Genomic DNA, 21,359 nt, shown 5'->3' on the forward strand with positions numbered 1-21,359 from the left:
CCGGTTTGTATAAAATAACCATCTGGGAAATGGCATGCGTCGACCCGTTTCAACATAAACCAGTTGGAGGTTAAACTTTTCGCATCTTTCCCCATGAGAGAGAATGCCTGCTGCTTTCTGCTTGCCGTTGTTGTTTATAAGACTTTCTGCAGGCGTTCCAAGCTGAGCGTTGTTGAAACTGAGAATATCTCAGCATAGCGACAGGACCTGTTTATAGTCCAGGTTGGCCCTTTTTGGCTGGGCTTGCTCTGCAGAAATCTTGTGGTACGGCCGCTGTTGAGCTGTGCAGGCTCTGCCCAGTCAGCATTTAATCCTGAGCTAAGGGATTCATTATAACATAGCATGAGTTTTACGAGAAGTTAGCTTTTAGTCAATAGAATAGACGATCTTTCGTCTACATTTGACGTTGAGATAGCAGCGTCCATAGCAACCACCTTAACAACGGTAGAAAACGTGATATTCTTACGTTTTTTCAAGGAGATACCAAAATCTTCGGCGAAACTACTAAACGAAAGATCGTCTACATTCTCTGAACGAAGATTCTGAAAATATTATGCATAGTTCTCGCTAGAAATGCCATCGAAATGCATACAAATGCAGATGCTTTCTTAAAATGGTTGACAGTCGGCCATTTTTCTTTTTTAGCTGAGGGAAACTTGATAGTCACGTGACCTGGTTGCAAAGCAATGTAAATGAATAGGCCAAAGAAAACGTGGTATTGTCACAATTTTGGGGGCCAAATTGTGACAATACCACGTTTTCCCTTGTGGACCAACGTAGCTATTACACGTTTTTCTGTGAGACTGGGTTGCCTTGCAGCACAACGATGATTCAGAGCAGGGCTTTAGAAGTTGGAGAGAGTAATGAAGAAATTCCACTCTCCCCGCTGATCTCTCCATATCTGCCTTTTGTAGATGCCCTCCTTCTCTCTTTATTGGCCGCCTATGCCTAGTTCGCCCTAATGCCTGCGTTATGGGAAGGGACAGGCAGCACTCCTGGGAGCGTCCTCCAAGCCTCAGATCATGCGAAGACGCGCTGTGAGTGGAGCGGGCCGGTGTGTTATCTATATAAGGTCAAAAAATCCTCAGATCATAGGCAGGGAGAGAGAGAGAGAGAGAGAGAGAGAGAGAGAGAGAGAGAGAGAGAGTAGCTGATCGTCAGATAGAGGAAAAATTAAACACAAACATGAGCTGTAAGAGCCACCTTTGAGGCGCACAGCCACAGATCCTTTCTGTGCATGTGGGATCCGCCATCGGCCGACTCACAAAGACGAAATCCCTTTAAAAAGCCCTTTCACACACGGGGCAGCTTCCATTTTTCATAGCCCTTCACAAACTGCTACGGACACTCATGCACATTCAACACACACACAAAGAAGCATCCATTTACTCTTTATTGGTCCTTTTGAAATCTAGTTGTCCAATGAAATCAGGTTGACTCCTTACGATAACAACAGTCATCCCCATGGTGATACGTTCACTTATTAAGAACCCCCCCAATTTACTAGATAATTCAATAGAGTTGTCACTTGCTCTGTTGCAGACCATCAGTTTTAACTGCAGCTGTTGCATGCGTTGAATAATTCATTGTCAGGCGCGCTGCTCTCTCTGTGCGTCTTGTTTAATTCATCACCTCTTAGCTGATTGTGAGGCTCTCAATCAGCACTACAGAAATATATCAACAATGAAATATTTTAATGATTTTAAAAGGTGTTATTTTGTTGTTCAGCCTATCTCAGCTCCATTCAATTCATTGTATCCCTGGTGCCAGACTCCAAACAGTAGACAAACAAACCGAGTTATTAGCTGGTGAACAAAGTGGAACGTTTAGCAACAACAACAAAAAAAGCTTCATGTATAAAAAAAATTGTATAGATATGAGGGTTGTTTTCTCAACTGGTTCCATTTTCATCAACATTATTACAGCTACTTTATATCCAGAAATGGCTTTACTTACATAACACCTTAGATTAGATACTGACGCTGCAGCCCACTGAATGTTTGCATCGTAATGCGATCAGAACTCTCTGCAGGAAACAAAGAAACATATTTATCGCACGTGCATAGATTGGTTTAGCTGAAGCTTAGCTTGTCAGAACAGTGAAAAAAAAAAAGGCACAGAAACATCAAACTTCAAATGAAATACTACTCTTATGGGAATAACTGCGACAAGAAACTCTACACGCCTTCTCTATGAAACACAAAGCAGCTGCTCAGATTGGGTTCACTGCTTCGGGAGGACCTGAATCTCTGGAGGCCTCCGGCTGACTTGTGATATTTAGGCAGACCGGACAGCAATAATGCCAGGGGATATGTTATGTTGTGTGTGTGTGTGAGTGAGAGAGCGTGTTGGGGTGGTTTGAGTCCCTGGATGGCAATCCAGCCTGCCAGCGTCACGTTTAGACACCTGAGGCGTCAGTGGAACCGAAGCGGCTGCCTCAGCAGCTTTGTGAAAGTGCCTACAGCTGTAACGTGTAACTGTAGCAGAGTGTAGGGTGCTCAGTGACACCCGCTTCCTCTCTGATAAGATTTCTAAATATCATGACAGTCAGACGTGTGGCATTTATAGCTCTGCAGCCTCCTCTGATACATCTTAGATGTGCCTACGGCGGCATCAAACTGACATGTGGCGCCCGATATGTTCCTCGCGAGCCGGCATTGTATATCATTCACATTCTCACTGTAAAAATACTATTCCATAAGTCAGAAAGAGTTATTCATAAACATGCGGTGGTTTCAGTTTCCTTTCTAATCGTCTCAAGTGAATTATTTTCCCAAGCAAGTCAAATGACTCATCCACCGAAACGATCTGTGTTTTTTCTTTGGAATTTTGTTGCTTTTTTTAACAGCAACTGTTCGAGGGAAAGTGATGACATTCAAACCAAGAAAATACTGATCGAATTCACAAAGTGCTATCAAAGCCCCTTCTTTGCCATGAAGACAGAATAATTAAAGACACATTCCTGCTCGAGTACCAAATGTTAGTCCAAAAAAAGTTCCATGTCTTTCTGATGATTTAAGGATCAAAGGGTGGTGCTTGCTTTGGTTAAAAGTACTCTTGGGGGTTGTGTGTTTTGAGGCATTTATAAAAAAAAATTGTATTCCTGGAATCAGATAAAGGGGAACCCTGAAACATTTGATTTAATTTAATCTTATTTTATCAAGCACGCATCTATGACATTTATTTACGAGATACACCCAACGGTCAGAAAATGCCTCATGGCACAGTAGCTGACACTGTGGCACATGACCACAGTTCCTTGAATGGCACCATGTGGGAAGTGTTTGGGTTCTGTTCTTTTGTCATATTAGTGTATTATCAGCAGTGCTGGTATGCTGAAAGGCAGAGGGTTAGGTTGATGCTCACCTCAATAAACAGACATCCTGTATGAACACACACACACACACACTCATACGATACGCACTCCCGCCTCCCTGACTGACACACCCACATACACCACTATATGCTGCAAGAGTTGTTTGTTCAGCTGGAGCAGGAGATCCTCCTCTTCTTTCAGCGAGGAAGTTAAATTCCATAGTTCCACAGAAACCTCTCCCGTGTCAGGGGCATCGATGGCGGCGGCGCACTGCAAGCAGATGTTGTATTTTTCAGCCCTGATTTGCTCTCCTGGGTAGCGACCTTGGGAGCGATGCAGAGTAGATTTAAGGGCTTGTATGTTTTTATTACTTGGCTGCAGCTCCCACAGGTGCTTTTGGGGAAAGAGCCCAACTCGCTTGTTATGATTATGTCGCTACTCTTGGCCCCCGAAAGGAGCTTGTTTGGCTTGTGTTTTTGGTCAAGCTGAGGCCCTGTGTAAAATGACAGGAAATATACAGAAGAGTTTCCACTGTGGGCCCTGAGTGACACCAGAATCGGCCATAGCAGCTCAGTTTCACTCACGGTCATTTGTTATCTTTCGTGCGGACGCATTGTTTCACAGCTTGCTTTTAGTTTGGATTCCTGTGTTGTTACTGGAAAATCTTATTGCATATCTCAGCATTTGCTCTGATTCCAAAGTTGTGAGTGTAACTGAAGTCGAAGCGGCAGTGTAGTAACTCAGGTTCAAATTTTCTCTCAGTCTTATCTTTATATTTTAGCCTCTGACACACTTGTCCTACGGTATGCCTCTGACCGCCATCTGTTGAGAAAGGCCATCTGGTGGAATTTGGATTCCATTAGAAACAGCTTGACTGGATGAAGATAACTTTTCCCCTACCACCTCTGCTGTGCGCCGGTGGTCTCAAATACGTGCAGCCACTCAAACTGACTATGAGGCGCACACACCCAGAAAAAAAGAGTGCTTTAAAGTCTGATTTAAACAGAAATAAATCAATATTCTGCTTTTGTAACATCACAGACAAATGTGTTGTTAATTACTCACTCAGCTAAAAATAAATTACTAAAATGATTACCAGGTAAATACAATTACATTCTTCAATTATTAGATATTTTGGTCGCCTGCAAGCTTCGGACTTTGTTTACAACATTGTTTCGATATGCTATTTACCTTTTTCTACTTTTTCATGGCAGGTATGTTCTGCTGACATACCTTAGCAGCATGAGCATGCAAGCCAGGGAGGAAGGGGACTTATCGTGCATTATCATATCAGTTGATCCCAGGTGAAACAAGAGCTACCAGGTGAAAAATGAGGCAGGTGTTGTTGGTGATCCTCAACTTTATCACCGTAGCTCTGCACAAAGTCAACCCACTGAGTGTCCACCTACTGTAGTTACTCCTGAAAGTTGTGCACATTCATTCCTGTAACAATTGCGGTTCAAGATTGTTACCTTGGCCCTTTAAATCCACTGAGCATAAATCTGATTCTCTAAACTGGTGGGTTGCCAGATTTGTGGTACTGCTGAATTTCTGCTTCACTCTTCACGAAATGAATCCAGTTCCTCTTGTTCTCATTATTCCTCTGCAACTGAAGTAGATAGCCCAACTGTTTAACAGTCCAACACCACAATTCAGTAAAACACAGTTCTCAGTCTTTTAACAACTTTTAACCTACTATTGTCGAACACATAAAACACGCTAACATGCAAATTTCTGAATTTACCTTACACGGACCTTAGAGGACAGAAAGAGCACGGACACCTCAAGAATTGTTTTGTTTTTTTCGGTGGTGCCAAATCTGTCATTGCATGCACTTTTCTCCTGTGGTTCTTGTAGGTTTCTCCCTTAAGGAGAATTCTATCCAGTTTGACAGACTACTGGACACTACATACTCATGCTGTGTCTTTGTTTCCGCGGGAGATGTCTCCGTGCATCAGAGGAAAATAACAACAAGAGCAACTTGTATTCTCAATGCCTCTGACTTGCGTAAAACTGTCACCACATACCCAGCAGAGTGTGTCATGGGTGCTGTGTCTTTGGCTTCACCCATCAATTTTAAATCTTGACATAACAACAGGACCCATCATTACCAAAGTGCTGCTGCTGCAGTTTAGTTGTGGGCACATCTCAGCGTAAGTCAGAGCGCATGAGATTAAAGAGACATACGGTTTGTCCTCAGAAATGAGGGAATCGTTAGAGAAAAGACAGAATCGCAAATCTAGAGGGCACTGCTGCTCTTTAGCTACTGCTTTTTAGCCAAAAAGAATATTTGCTCTTTCACTTGGATGGCGCCTGTCCATTGTAGCATAATAACCAGCGACTTCTGTGATTTCAATGCTTCTTGGCATTCATCCCTTTGGCTTGCCATTCACAAAGCACTCACAAGAGCAAACCCTCCAGGGGCAGCAGGCTATTCAAGAGTCAGGCCTACTTTCTCTTCTTAGCCTGCACCCAGGACCATTTCTTTATTTTTCTCAACAAACTCCCCCGGGATAAAGCCGCATTCACAGCGAGGCTGCCGACGCGTGAGCTCTGCCCCATCAGAGGCCCAAGTCTGGCATCTGTAAAGTTGTGTCAAAGAGAAACACCCCAGGGAGCACACATGTCAAGATTAGAAGGAGGTGAAGAGGGTTGCTTCCCTGCTCGGGACAGTCTCACATGCTGGATGATAAGATTTTATCTGGGAAAAGCAAAGTACAGTTGTCCCTAACTTCATGAAAAATAACACTACTGCTCGTGCGCTCTCTAGAGATTCATTTGAGCCCCAAGAAAAATGTTTAAATCAAAACAAGATGGATTTCTGATATGTTGCTCCAATCAGCTAATAATGTGTTCTTTCTTTCTTCTTCACGTCCCCCCCGGACATCCTACATTTTCCTGCTGATGATCAATAGGTAAGTACCAATAAATAGAAAAAAGTACATCTGACTGGAACCAATCTGTTTGATTGACTTTAAATTCTACATTTGGTAGTTAATTTCCCCCACTGCTGCTCATACACACATCTGCAGAGGACTCATGGGTCACTGCGACACTGTACTTGAGTTTCCTTCCCGCAGCTGATGTATGATGAACCGTGAAGGTACACCCTCACTTGAGCACATTTCTTGGTGCATGTGTGCCCATTTCCATGGAGATGCAAAGCTTGAAGTAATACAGACAATAGCGTCCTTTTTGTAATTTGCTGGCATGAGTTCCTAGAAGGTGTCAGTGTGGTGCTAACAGCCCAGCTGTGAGTTCCACAGCTTGTTCACTCCAGTTCATTAATGTCGTCTGCTGTGCTAACGAGTGCACACACACACCTCTCTGTTTCAAATCTACGCCCACACACTGGCAGTCACACTGCAGGTCAAAATTTTAGCATAACGATCTCCAGCAGTGTATGTTTGTGTTTTTGTGGCAGTGTGCTTACTCAGATGAGCTAAAAATAGATATGTACACGTGGTCTAATTCGGGCATGTCAAACTTAAAGTAAATCTTCCAAATAGCCGTTGGTTGTCAGGTATATGTCTTCTCCCTAAATCTTGCCAGTAGAACTCCTCATAAACAGCATGTGTTTTTGGGGCCAGCTGGGTGTGGTGCTGGAAGCCACCAGGAGCTGGTATGGTCTGATCCTCTCCATTGTTTCCACTGAAAGGGCTGCTGGGTTGACTCCATCCTCCCTGCCAACTGTTGGTTTATGTTGAACCAGTCAGGCCTCCAGTTTATTCTCCTTCTCAACTGAATCCCACCAGGCAGAGTTGGTTGAGGGATGTTTCAGCTCAGCTCGGTCCTGCCAACTCAGACTAATGCCACTCCCGCTTAATGACTTTCCCACAGACAAACACAGGTCACCCGCCTGCAAAGTTGACCTCAGCCCGTCCATATTTGTCAGTTAAAGAAAGGTTTCCATTGCAGTCGTTCGATTCAAATTCTTTCAAATCCTCCTCTTCTCTTTCCAAACCACACCTTCCCGAATGTCTGCGTTCAGGGCTGCTTTTTTTTTTTTTCCCCTCGTTGTATTTTTCTCCCTTCACAGTCTGTCTGCTCTGCTTATTGTGCTCCATGTGAGCGGTGAGTGATGCCAGTAAACTGGAGAAACCAGAGTCTGAGGCTCACCCAGCCCTGGTGTTTACACAGGAAACAGTGGAGAAAAACCCTCTGCGATTAAACCACTCAGACACTTACATAAGAGTCTGCATATTCCTGTCTACCTTCAGTCAGGTTGCAAAGCGATTGTCCAAAGGTGTGAGGGTACAGACACCTGAACACACAGATACACATGTGTGTTTCCATAACCTCTGTGGCTCCGTCTGTGACCCGAAACTGTAGTTCTATGCACTCCTGTAACCCCTCTAACCCCTCAGCTTTTTCACACACTGAATAACAAGTTGATGAATGACATCTGAACAAAACACGCTCGGGCTTCCATTTTTGAGCGCTGGCAGCAGTCATACAATACACGGCATTTCAGTCAGCATTTTACAGACAAGCCATGTAATGATAGTTTGAATCTTGTAGTACCGAGCGAGTCCAACAACACAATCCTATTTCACTCGCCCCAACTGCTTAGCCACATCCCTTTGTTTTGTGTGTTTATCCCAAGTTCTGGGGCGTCCTGATTCTTTCTCTTCGGGCTGAAGTTAGTCCAAAGGCTCTGCGAACTCTTTGCCTGGGCCCATCTCAGGGGGTTTATCCAGCGATATAAAAGCATACATTTCTTCTTGACAGAGATTTTTCAGATGCAAATTAAAAATGGAGTGTTGGAAGACTATGAGAAAATTCCACCACAATTCCGTAAAGTAAATGCATTTTGTGCTCACAGCAACACAAGGTAGTCCGACGTATACAGAAATCACTAATGCTACCCATGCTAACTAGCATGTGGCTTGCTGACAAATTTTGTTTTAGTTTGGTGAGGAACATGCTGTACCACAGACTAATTCCCAGCTGTTGGAGGCAGTTTAGTTTCCTCAAATTTCTCGGATTTCCTGAAGACAAAATTATGCCTTTAGCCCACTTAGTAGAGATCAAAATAGCACCTGCTTTGTTGCCTCTTTTTAGGTTATGGGAATCAGGGACAACGGATTGCTTTCTTGAGGGGGGCAGGGTTTATAGTTGACTTTTCAACTATAAACCCTTGTAAGGGGTAAAAGGACCCACTCTTTTTGTAGATGCTTTGAAGTTTTTTGTAATGATGGGTTCTGGGACTGTGCTCATGTGTATATCTAACATCTACTGTCAGATTAAGCTGTTGGACCACCACGTCCCCCCCAAGAGGGCTTCAGTGCACCTAGGAATTGATTCCAAAAGCCTTTTTGAACTTGTTGCTGTAGGGATGCAAGAGATGCATTCTTCCAATAGACTTTCCCTCATCTTGTGTGATTATGGTGATGTATACCGTGTCATACACCAGTTCAGAATCTCCCGAAGATGTTTAACTGAGATGCAGTGTTGTGATTGTAAAGGCCATAGCAGCGGATTCACTGTTTACGCATTGGCACAAGCAAATTGCTGGAGGATGTTGTAAGTGATGAATAACGGTTCCCTCTCTCTGTGGCAGCGCAGTGGTTCAGTGGTGAGCGACTTCACAGCTTGCTGGCTCAGATTTTGAAATAAGATACATTCTCCTGCCAGTGCCATCCTGATGGCCCTGTTTTGAAGGCAGATAACATTTACAGTTAATAGGCATCACGACGCAGACTTCACTGTAAGCGTGACATGCAGAGGCTTACATGTCAAAGACTCATCTTATTTGCTCTTCTCTTCTTGTTTTTCTTAGCTTTCTGCTGGTGGGAAGGTAAATTCACTCCTGCGCTGCTCATCCTGTTTGGCCAGAGAGAAAACACTTTTGTTTCAGCTTTTTAAATGCAGCCTCATTCCCGTAAGCCCTCAGGCTCCTGTTGACAGAACTGACTGTGCAGAGGCCGCTCACATTACTTTTTCCCTTGTTCTAACTTCAGGGTTTTTCATTATCCTCTGCCTTGTGGTTAACTCTACCTTTATTTCCAGTAAAGCCAGGAACGCGTTCTTTTTTTCTTTCTTTTTTTTTAAATGCTCCTGCCGAGAATTCCCGCCTTTCTTGAGGTGCCTGCAAGACGGGAGCGCAGACTGAACAAAAGCAGGAGGTCAAAGGGCACAGGTTTTCATTTGTGAGACTAATAGGCCAGGTGTACCTGGAGGGTACGGAAAGCCTGAAAGCCTTTTCAGCAGGGACACTCCCCTTTAGGGCTGGGTATCACCGCCAAGTTCCTGGATCGATTCGATTTCGATTCTTAGGGCTTTAAATCGATTAATCACGATTCGATTCGATTCGATTCGATTCGATCCGAATCGGTTCCATCTGCTTCTCTTGGCGCCAGGATTTAACCTCAAAATGTTGCATTTTGACATCAATATTTCAAAGGGCTGTGGCTTGACAGTGTTAACAGATTGTTACATTATATTAGTAACACCTGAAGCCACCCAGTGGAAAGAAGTATTAGCAAGATTTTACACTATATTCAACGTGACAGCCTACTTAATTAAATACATTTGTAGGAGCCATTTTAGTCTCACCTATAGGTAGGTTTTAGTGTAGTTTTAGATTTAGCCACTTGGGGGAGCACTTCTTTTATGGTAGCTAACTTAGTTCTAGGTATAATTACAGGTGCCCAGAATTAGTGGGTTGATGACTGCTTGGACTGGGGAACACATGGTTCTTACCGTAGCCGTGTGGATTGGAACCAGTAACTTCATGAAAAAAATCATTCATGAAAAAAAAAAAAAAAAAAAAAAATTAAAAAAAAAAAAAAAAAAAAAAAAATCGATCTCATGCCCTACAAATCGATTATGCAAATTTTAAATGAAATCGATCCAAAATCGATTTAATCGATTTTTTTACCCAGCCCTACTCCCCTTCCACCTCTGCTGAGGCTGGGCATAGCAGTTTGCGAGTACTTCAAAGGTCTAGCTAGCGAAAGCAGGGACTCGGGCCAAGCTCAGCGGGAGTGCTATTACATCCGAATAGGAATCAGCTGTGACCTCAAAGACCGTTAAATGATGTGATATGAGAGGGTGTGCTGCAGTTTCTGTGTCAAATCAGGAGGGCAGAGCTGTAAAGTGAGCTTCTTGCTGATTTAAGGGTTGAGGGAAATTTTAAGTGGACCTCAGTGTGAAGGCTTTGTATTTCTTCCCCCCTTTTTTTTTGTTCTTTTTCCTCTTTATGGTGCATAAACACCGCTAAATACCTGCTTGACACTAATTCCGTGTCCCAGATATGATTAAAGACCTCAAAATGAACAAACTCACTGCAGTAGCTCTTTTTTGGAACTTAATGAATGTGTTGTTTTTATATAAAACATATGCTAACTCAACCTCTAAGGCCAGCATTCACTGTCACGGGAGGCTAAGTGGAGTGGATGGCCAATGAGCTGGTTATTTACTTGAGTGTTTAATGATGTGAGCTGACCTCCTGTCTATATGCAGGCCTAATAATGAGGTGTGTAAAGGTCAGGAGGTAAAAGGTTGCTGAATGTGGGTCCTGGCCCCTGCTGACCCCGCTGAGTAAACACATAATGGACAGAAAAATGAAAAAGCTGTTTCTGGGAGCCGCTCTCAGAGTTTTTGTCATGCTGCAGTTTTCCTATTTATTGCCAAGAAGGCATGAGTCAGTGAGAATAAAACAGAAGGTGAGGCCATATGCAGTGGCTTTACTCAGAGGTGACTCTTGAGACTTTGATCAGGGAGCCTTTGATTACAGTGAATCTCATCATTGTTTCACTTTAACTGAAAAAAACCACCGGCTTTTCCTGTTTCAGCTTTTCGGTGTTACTTAGGGTTGATTGCACCTCCAACATTATCTAGTATCTAGGATACAAGACAAGAAAGTACGATTAGGAAATTCTGGTCAACAGTAGATCTTGGCTCAGATCTCAAACTGTAGCCAAAAGCAAAAATTCTTTTGAATGGCTAGTGAATTGTAAAAAGGAAAGGTGTATAGACTTGAACATACTTGGCCACTGTTTCTTAAATATAGCCCCAATATGACCCCTGACTATGAAAAATCCTGGCTTCATTACTGGCATTTTTATTTTATTGTTTGAGTAAAATTGGTTTAAACTCCAGGTTGTTGTTAGCATAGCTTCTTTATCAAATCAAATCAAATTTATTTATATAGCACATTTCATGTACAAACAGTTCAAAGTGCTTTACATAAAATAAAAGCATTGCAGCAGGGAGTGCAAGAAGCATTAAAAATACATAAAAGAATATAAAGAGAAACAAATAAAATAATTTAAATGAATTTAAAAACAGGCAACAGTCTAGATAAGTTAAAAGATATTTCATGCATAGACACATGAGAAAAGAAATGTCTTTAACCTGAAATTAAAAATGTCTACATTTGGTGAAAGTGCTATGATAACTTTAAATGTGTCACGAAGGGTGGGTGCGAGGCGTAGAAGGACAAGGATACGGACTTCAGAAGTAAAAGCAAACTGATTTATTTTCAAAAACAAGGTCTGAGCCGGAAGACAAAACTAGACTGTGGTGAAGAAAACATGGCTAAGAAAAAACAAAACAAAGAACATCACTGGGTAATACATGAAAGAACTTAAAGGCCTACAGAAAGCTGACACTACACCCAATACATAATGATAATACATACACAGAGGAACAATAATGATCATTGGACTCTACACCAAAACATTTCATAAACGCATGAAATTTGCGATTTTGAATTTGCCGCTTGGAAATCCTTCCTGGAATTCCAGACTGGGGGCGGGGCTTCCGATCGACGTCACATGTGCCATGGTTTTTCCTGGCGGCCGCTATTGTAGTATGCTTGTTGAGTGGTGAAGGCAATAAAACGTTGGGTTCAGTGCAGTTTTTATTGCGAGTAGATGTACGAAGTGCTGTGGGTGCGCGTGTTGCCCTCAGCAGCTCACACCACCGGGGACAGAGGAAGCAGAGAGACCTGCGGTCGGAACTCTGTGTCTCGTTGTTCGCCTGCCTCCTCTCTGGTGAAATCAGCCGGAGCGCATCCCGCCGTGTTCAGCTCCCTGCGGTGCGGACACTCAGGGGGAATCCACCTGGCGGAGAGCGGACACACCTTGGGATGGATGCCCTGAAATCAGCCGATCGTCGGCGGCGATCATCAAGAGCCCCGAGGTGTGTCCACGTCGGGGCTCTTGATGATCGTTCTGCCGAGATTTCCACTCTCCACCTGGCGGAGAGTGTGTCCGCTCTCCGCCAGGTCTCTCTGCTTCCTCTGTCCCCGGTGGTGTGAGCTGCTGAGGGCAACACACGCACCCACAGCACTTCGTACATCTACTCGCAATAAAAACTGCACTGAACCCAACGTTTTATATTTCCAAGCGACGTCCCGCGGCACACATCGAAATTTGCCGTGAAGAAGCTGTCCAGGTCTGGCAAACTGCTGGCTTCGCTACTAGAACTACTGGGGGTTGTTCCAGCAGCTGGCACTCGCGATGTCACGCACCTGTCGTTCCAGTTTGCCAAATTCGAGTCAAATGTGGTGATAGTTTATTGGGCCTAATCAGGACTATCCAGGGGCCTAAAATTATTTTAAAATCATAAAAAAATTCCATGGTATATAAGGAATCGATCTGCTATTTCAGTTTTGTGCAAAAAAATCACCTTTCTGTAGGCCTTTAACATGGCTTGGGTTGGCGTCGTGAAGGTGCAAGGGTCTGAACAAGTGCGTAGGGAAACCTGGAAACTAAATACTGAGGAGGGTGATTGGTGAATGGGTGCAGCTGAAGACAATGAACAGGTGACGTGAGTGAACTAAAGACCTGACATGGGAAATGAGGGGAAAAAACAATGGCAAAACTAAACTAAACATGAACTTAAAACTAAGACGTGACATAAACTAGCACATGATAAAACTCAAAAGAACTAAAGACATGGGGAAAACCCCATGGACATGACAAAATGAGCTAGGTTTGGATATAAAATTCAACAAATACATCATACATACATAGTAATGCTGAGTTTTCAATAAGCAACAAAGTTCCATAAACCCTGTTCATGCGAGCTCCACTGATTTATTGCCTAAGAGCGCATTCGTGGTAGCACGTATGCTCTGTGTTGGTGCTCTGAAAACACAAGTCTATCTCCCACCTGACAGCAGTCTGAAAAATGTGGAGCAATCTGAGGTGAAGGCTGTGCTTGCTTGTGTTGGTGCTGTTGTCGGTCCTTTAGCTTTGCCTTGCTGCAGAAAAGACAGAAGTCCCCAGCTGACCCCAGCTGGTCGAGGCGGATGGCCACCCTTCCTGAGTCTGGTTCTGCCAGAGGTTTCTTCCTGTTAAAAAGGAGTCGTTCCTTTCCACTCAGGCCCACTTAGGACGGGAGATTGGACTGAAGACAAGTTTAGGTGCAATCTGTTGGCTTCCTTAGCTAGGAAATTGTGTTTGAATTGGCTCTATATGAATGAATTGGATTCTTTTGAAATTAATTATGATTACAGTGAACTGAACTTGAATTGGACTATATTATTTAAGTGCCTTGAGATGACATTTGTTGTAATTTGGTGCTATATAAATAAAACTGAATTGAATTGAGACTGGACAAAAATCTGCTTTTGGGGGAATTGAACTTTTCATTCATTTTCCATCCTTCTCTCTCCTTCATGCAAACTTTCTTTGTCAAAAAAGTCTGTTACGACACTCTAACGACATAGCCTGCTCAATGCCGTGCAGTACAACCTGCCACACGCTCCCGTGCGCATTACACAGACAGGAAAAGTTTTACAAGCGATGTGTTTTAGAGAACATCAGACACTGAAACCGTCATTTAACACGTCCGCCTCCACTACTCCCAAAAATCTGCTCTCCCTCTCAGAGTGAGAGATCTTCTCACTGGCATTGTGCCCACCCTGCGATATGCACCACTCTGGGGGTTTCAAAATGGAAAGTATTTCAAAGCCGCCGCAGCCTGCTGTCAGACTTTGTAGTGGTAATATGAAGCAGCTGAGAAAACAGGCCTCAGTCACACACCGCACCTCTTCTGCAGCTCTGAGCTCTGGGCGCAGTTCGGGAGGATTTTCAGAACAGCAGCGTGGTCTCAGATATTATCCAAAATAATTCTTTGTCAATGTGCTTTAAACACTGTGTGTGTGTTTTAGATGTGGATAAACATTATAAATTGTACAGCTCTGTTGAGGGGTGTGTCACTAGTGGGAAGCTTTGAGGTTTGATGGCGGGTTTTAGATCTTTTTTTTCCTGTTGTTCAAATATCTTTTTTGTCTCTGCTCATTTGAAAGTGTTGATACAGTCCGCTGAATATTTACACTATGACATCTGTCTCATTATTTGCCATCAGCAGAACATTGTGTTTATTGTGAGGTAATGCATTTTTTTAGTGGAAACTGTGATATCTGATGGGATTTCCCCCACTACTTCCACATTTCCACTCTTACTATACCTCCCAGCACACGAGCAGGCGGGCACTTCTGTGGTCTAGGCGCTGGTCCAAGATCTGAGCGTAAAGCAATGTCTCCTGAAGCACACGTGTGATTTCATTCCCCCACCAGACGAATTTTCATGTGTGGGCTTGTAGCGCTGCCAGCGCGTGCTTTCTGACCTCAAGTCAGGAAATACAAGTAGACTTTAGTGAGCTGCAATTAAACAAGGACAGTTGCTCGCTCATTGTTTTTCCTGCACCGGTGAGGTAATTCTTTCACATAAAAGTTTAACTGTATGAAAGAAGTAGTTCAACCAAATGTCATTCAGTTTTACCAGCCAATGAATCGAGTCAGCTGTCATCGTGTGCCTTTTATCCATTTATTCAGACACGTAATTAACTATTGAGGGGCAGTAAAGCACTTCAGGAAGTCGACTAGCGGTGTGATTACAGTCGAGCAGCCGTCTGCAGTGGTACCTGCAGGCTGCTGAGAGCAGCTTCAAGCCAGGTGACACGAGAAAGAGCCTCCTTTAAAAGGTGTGGTAGGAAGAGGAAGAACAAGGAACTCTAAAATTAGTCTCAGCTTTGACTGGTCCGCACATGCTGAAAGTGGATGTGCTCGGTGGCAGTTTGCTGATGAAGTGACGTATTAGTAAATTATCAAGGGAATTAGTGTTGCATCCTCTTTCGAGCTCCAAAGCCCATTTCTAGAGATGTTGCGAAGTTTTCAAAAAGTGCCATATAAACTTAAATATATCATTTTTTCATCCATTTGAATCTTTATTAAACAGACAAAAAGTATAAAAGATATGATTCCCAGGCCAACTTCATTGGATTTAGAAAACATAAACAAATCTAGAAATTGATGCCGGCAATACTCTCGGAAAAAGTTTGCAAAAAAGGCAAAGAACGAAGATTCTATAATCAGGAGATTAAGTGGTGACAGGTGAGGGTGTCAGGATTGGGTATAAAAGGAGCATCCTCCACAAACTTAGTCTTTCCAACCCTTTCCTAGCTAGATTCACGGCCACGGACCGAAACCGGGGGGGGTTTAGTTGATCTACTATGAGCTGGCAAGGGCGGTAGTAACAAAGACAAAACAGGCTGTCTGTGCAAGGACAAGCTGACATTGTGAAACACGTTGCTCTAATCAACAACATTGCCATCACTCAGCTGATGCTGCGACACCTGCTTGATGTATATGAGCACACAATGATGCAGAGCTGAGCCGGCTCCATCTGCCATGTGTGAATTACAAAATACGAACAGCAGCGGGTTCACGAAGATGTCTTTTTTTCACCAACAAGCCACAACCACTAAAGGGCTACAAAAAGTTGCAAAAGCCAGCCTTTGTGTCAGTTAAGAGTAAGAGTTTTGGAGAACATGTGCTACCATCAAAGTGACAATCTCTCCCTCGAGGTATGGAGTCATTTCAGCAGGACAATGATAGATCTCATTCTGCATGATTCTGCAGCATTTTGAGTTTGCTGCTGGCATCAAATTCTAGAATTGTTTTTTTATTTTCTAAATACAATGAAGTTGGTGAGTGGAGACTGAATAGAAATAATATCCTTTGCACTTCTTTCATTCATTCATTCACTGGTTTTCCATACCTGCTTTATCCTATTCAGGGTTGCCGATGAGTTGAACCAGTCCCTGCTTGTACTTCTGTTTGTTAAATAAAACTTTCTTTTTCAAGGAATCAGGTAGTTCTTAGACTAACAATCAGGAGAGAAAAAAAGAAAAATACACATGTTAAAGGGCCACTTTGTACTATTGCATCTCCATAAAGTTTGGGGGCTTTCAAAGAACAGTTTGGAATCAGAGCAATGTCTAATCAGATTTTTAGCCTTTGGTGTTGGTCATGCTCCACTGATCCTAGATCCTGCACTTTCCATCATGCAGCTTTGTTAGACCTTTCCTGCCAAGCTCAAACATTGTGCATAATTGTTATTAAAATATGCTTTTCTGTTAAATATGGGTTGATATGATAAATACAACTAGCAGACAAACATATTACAGATACATATGTCTTTTATTTTAAACTGATGACAGCCTTCCCCAGATTTAAGAACTTTTTTTGTTCTAATTGGCCCTTTAACTGCAGTACCAAAGTCTAGCTCACTCTTTGATTTTTATTTTGTATTCCTGTCCAAAAGTGATCTAAAACATTTGCATCGTCAAATGATACGTTTCATAGACAAGCATATCTTTTTACACATCACTTTATGATTATCATTTCAACATTTCAACAACTCCCCCCCCAGAACAAAGCCGTTGCAGTTGTTCCCCTCATGATTTCTCTCAGCAGATTATCGTATCAGGCCTGCGGGCTGTATCCTCGCATCCTCGCTGAGTGTAAACAATCTGGTGCCCCACCTGCTGCAGCGGGTCAGCAGCATCAGCGACCATCAGCTGGGCAGATGAAGGCTCAGAGCGGATTACCGGGGAGACGGATGTTATTGTGTGTCTGCTGGCATTGGGACTCTGCTCTTTGTGCTTTACTAATCAGACCTCTGAGCGGACTTTCTCCGGCGGCCGACACTGCAACAGTGACATTATTTTCTGTGACGAGAGAGGCTTTTACTTGGCTTTTTTTGTTTTTGAATGTGGATAATTCTATCTGCGGTGTCACCTGTATCCTTTTCAGTTTTTTTTTCTGACTCCATTCAGGTAAGTTCGTACATTTGTAATGTCTGTGCAGCGTGAAGTGAAAAACATCTCGGTTTAGACGCGTACATTTTTCATTTCTATATGAAATGTGAGGGATTGAATCGTCGGCTGCGTGTTTCGTTCTCCACCTCCTTCATTGGCCATCAAAAAGACTGGATTTGTATTGTTCAGAGCATCAGATATGTCTGCAAACATTGAATCACAGCTCCAAACTTAACTCCTTGAATGTCATGACAATTACAGAAAGGATGCTGATATCCACCATCCTGTGCATCCTCTGGCATTCCTCTACATCCTCCATTGTGTGTTAGGCGGTCAGTGATTTTTGCAGCTGTTTGGATTAACACTCCTCCTCTCCTGTAGCACACCATAAATAGATTAGTGGTAGCCCAAGTCACGGCCTGGCGGACCATCTGTACCCTGCGCTGGATGGGGAAGGGGACATGGGGGAGGAGTGTGAACAGATGTTCCAGTGGAGCAGGAGGGCAGTGTGGCAGCAGAACTGAGGGAATATATCTGGAAAGATATGAAGGACACAGTGTTTTCTGCGGAGGTGACTGACGGGGAGATTGCTGACTGGTTCAATGTGTTGCTCTGATGCTCCGAGTTAAAACCACACGGCACTGTCATGGGGCCTGGATGGTGCTTAACAGTCACATCTGAAGGTACTATATCATTTTCTGGGGTTTTGATTGCACAGCGGGAGCCTCCCATTTCGTTTTGCTCTGCAAGCACGACTGCAACCGCAGCAGTAACACAGACATGCCTGCGCTCTGTTGGAGGGTTGTCACAAGATGTAAGAAATAATGAGAGGAAGGCGTTCCTCTTTTCAACAGATGTTCCTTAATTGTTTTGCCTGGTTTGTTTAACCTGTGTAACAGAGTGTGAACAAAACCCGACTGCAGGAAAGCAGCGTCTGTTTAGTAGAAGCAGACTTCGCCTTATCAAGTGCACAGAGTTGAACGAGGGCCATGTTGCTCACCTGTCTGCATGAACCTCTCTTCTTATCCGAGTATGGCCTCAGACTGGCTGTGTTTTCCCAGGCCACAGGAAAATTGTAGGTGTGTGAGAGTGTGAGTGTAGGTGCAGGGGTGGGCTTGACTTGGCTCCTGTCTGGGCCAATCCCAAGTAAATTACAAGGCAGAAGCAGTCTGAAGACGTCACCCCTCCCATTCTCCCGGCCTGCAGGGCTGATAGTAGTGGGGTTATAGGGGGATAATCCTGCTGCAGATGAAGAAGAGGAGGAGGAGAGGATTGATAGGATGGTGCAGATAATGGAGTGTGTGATTTCAGCTCCACAGGGAAGTTCACAGAAGGTGTTTCATTTAAAAAGTAATGACAGGTGACAAGCACAGAGAGTGTTCCTTGTCTTTAAAAAGCTGAGTCAAAATGAAAACTCAAATAAGTGCCAGAAGACTTCATCTTCTCACCTGAATCCATTTGGCTTATTTGAAGATCGATCTCTCAGCCTGGCTGTGAAAGAAAGAGAAAGCTGCAAGAGGTCGATGAGATGACAGAAGCCTGCTGTGTTTTCTTTGGCCTCGTTTGAAACAGCAGCTGACCACTAAACTACCATTAAAGTCTTCCCCCATATGGATATCTCCCATCAGAACAACCTCTCTGGAGGCCTGTCATGCATTCATGCATGCATTAACTAAAAGTCAGAGAGGGCAAAGGAAATAACTGATGAGCTTCTTTAGAGCGGGGCAGATTAAAGCAAAGACAGTTGAATGGAGCCGGTGTGCCCCAGTTGTTGTTGCTGTTAAATGGGGTTTTAGTGTGATGGAGACACGGAGGGTGTCACGACAGGGCCAGCAGTTCATATCTCAGCAGGGAGCAAGGGAGGGCGGGGTATGACAAACACATAGTGAGACTCCTTATCTCACTGCAGTTCTCAGCAGAAATACATTGCGGTCCGTGTGTCACGCACAAATATCGTGCGCAACAAATGCAGATGGAGCCACAGGAATCTGTGTTACTGACTATTATGATCAGTGAAGGAATGATAAGAATCAAATGGTATGCAACACATTACAACCCACATAGGAACGTCTTGGTTAAGTACTTACTTGTGTTATTTTGCAGAGTTGGATTAAGTTGATTGATTAGCTTAGCATTAATAAAGGGTGAAATCACAAAGATTCTGGGCGTTTTAGCGTTATTCTGCAAAGTTTGAAAATATACCCACCAGTGTTTGAGATTTTGCATAGCTCCTCTCTTTTTGGTTAAATCTGTGCACACATCTGTAAATGCTGTCAAGCCCCTTTAGCGCTGATCAAAAACAGCACTAACACCAGCTAATGTCTTGGGCTTTGAGTACAATGGCACAATGTTCAGTCAGCATTCAGTCCTGCACCAAACAACTCAGCTCTACCTCGGGTGGATATTTATGGAAATTCAACAACTGTGCGCACATGCTAATATTCGGTGAAGGTGCTGCGCTCGAAGCTGCAAGAGCGGGCACAGCTCGCTGAAAAACACAAAAAAAACTAATATTTACCAACGATAAGCTCTGAGATGGAGACAGGAAACAACAGCTGCTGGAGACCAGGGGCCAAGTTGGATCCACAGCACTGCTCCACCAGAATAAATGTGCTGAGTGTTCCCAGCTCAGCAGGGCCACACCAGAGGGTTTTTAGGTCACTCCGGGGTGTTTTTTTTTTTTTAACAAAAAGGTTGTCTTTGAATAGCAGACAGACCCACTGCCTCTCCTGGGTGCTGCCTGTATTTCACCATGTTTCTTGGAGAAACCCTGCCAGACTGTTGCTGGGGTAGTAGTGCAGTTAGAAATACACTCAACATAAGCAGCAGTTGCTGAGCTTCAGTGGGCCGCCCTGACCTTTGGAAGCAGTCTGGAGCTGAGCTATGTCTTCCTTGACTGAAAGGGACTAAAGTTAGCTCGTAGCTGCACTACAAACCAAACTCGAAGTGTGCTCAGCCAGAGCCGCCCCTCATCAGACATGGAGGTCAGGCAGGGTGTGTTTCAGCAGAGCTCGCAGGTCATGAACATGTCCTGATTTATCCACCAGGTAGGAGAAGACTGACAGATGTGCTTGTCTGCTAAAGCAAAGACTCAGCAGTTAATCTTCATGACAGTCTTAAGGTTTCATTTCAGACATAGAATATGCAATCTTACACCAACGATCTTACTATGCTGTTATTTTTTATTCACTCCTGTCCGTTTCTAAAAGCTGCTTGTACGTTTGGTTTTAGAAAAAAACGGTGCTTGACAGAATCAAGTCTGACTTCAGTCGATGATCTTTTTTTTTAAACAAAATTGAAACTTACAATATTCTCAGGTCATTTGATTGGGTAAACGGCGTATCTATTGAATGTTCACATGGTTATTGTGAGTCACTTCTCTGTGCATTTCAGGTGTTCAGCACTCAAACACACAACAGCACACAGACCAAACAGCCCCTCTCAAACCTCTCCCTTTCATCCAGCACCTTCATGCTTTTGGTGTAATTTCAGAGTCAAGCATTTCCCGCTCTGTAACTTGAGGAGTTGTGTGAGCGTTTGGTGGGGTGGGGGGAGTTCAGTGTGATTAGTCCAGGTATTGGTCAACGTTTAGAGGATAAAAGTCACACTATCAGGTTACATTAAGACCTATTGTTTGGCTGTGGGGAATAGCATTGCATTAGTAAACAGGTCCCGCTAACACTGGGTCTGATTGTCTTGCTTTTCCTTCTCAGGCCTCAGCTACAATAATGCAGCCTCACGTTACAGCCACAAAGGAAGGCTGATTTAATTTACTTTTGTCAGAAGTTGTGGAGTTATCCTTGACGATCTTAACCGGTGTGTCACCACAAACATGTTTGAGTAAAATGTGAAGCTATACTTACTTTACCAAGATAACAGAACCCTTAGATCTGGTGTGCTATAACCTATTTATACAAAATGAATCAATGATGTTGTAATTTGAGTTTAGTTTATGTCTGGTTCTGCTAGCTAAACTGTTACT

General features: G+C 43.5%; 1 protein-coding gene across 2 annotated transcripts in view; it reads left to right on the forward strand.

Moving 5' to 3' along the window:
- nhsa (Nance-Horan syndrome a (congenital cataracts and dental anomalies)) overlaps positions 1–21,359 on the forward strand; it is a 54,261-nt gene that overhangs the window by 20,646 nt on the left and 12,256 nt on the right. The gene's annotated exons all lie outside the window — the stretch shown is intronic.

This window comes from Odontesthes bonariensis, chromosome 15 (assembly GCF_027942865.1).
Source record: "Odontesthes bonariensis isolate fOdoBon6 chromosome 15, fOdoBon6.hap1, whole genome shotgun sequence".
NCBI classification, from domain to species: Eukaryota; Metazoa; Chordata; class Actinopteri; order Atheriniformes; family Atherinopsidae; genus Odontesthes; species Odontesthes bonariensis.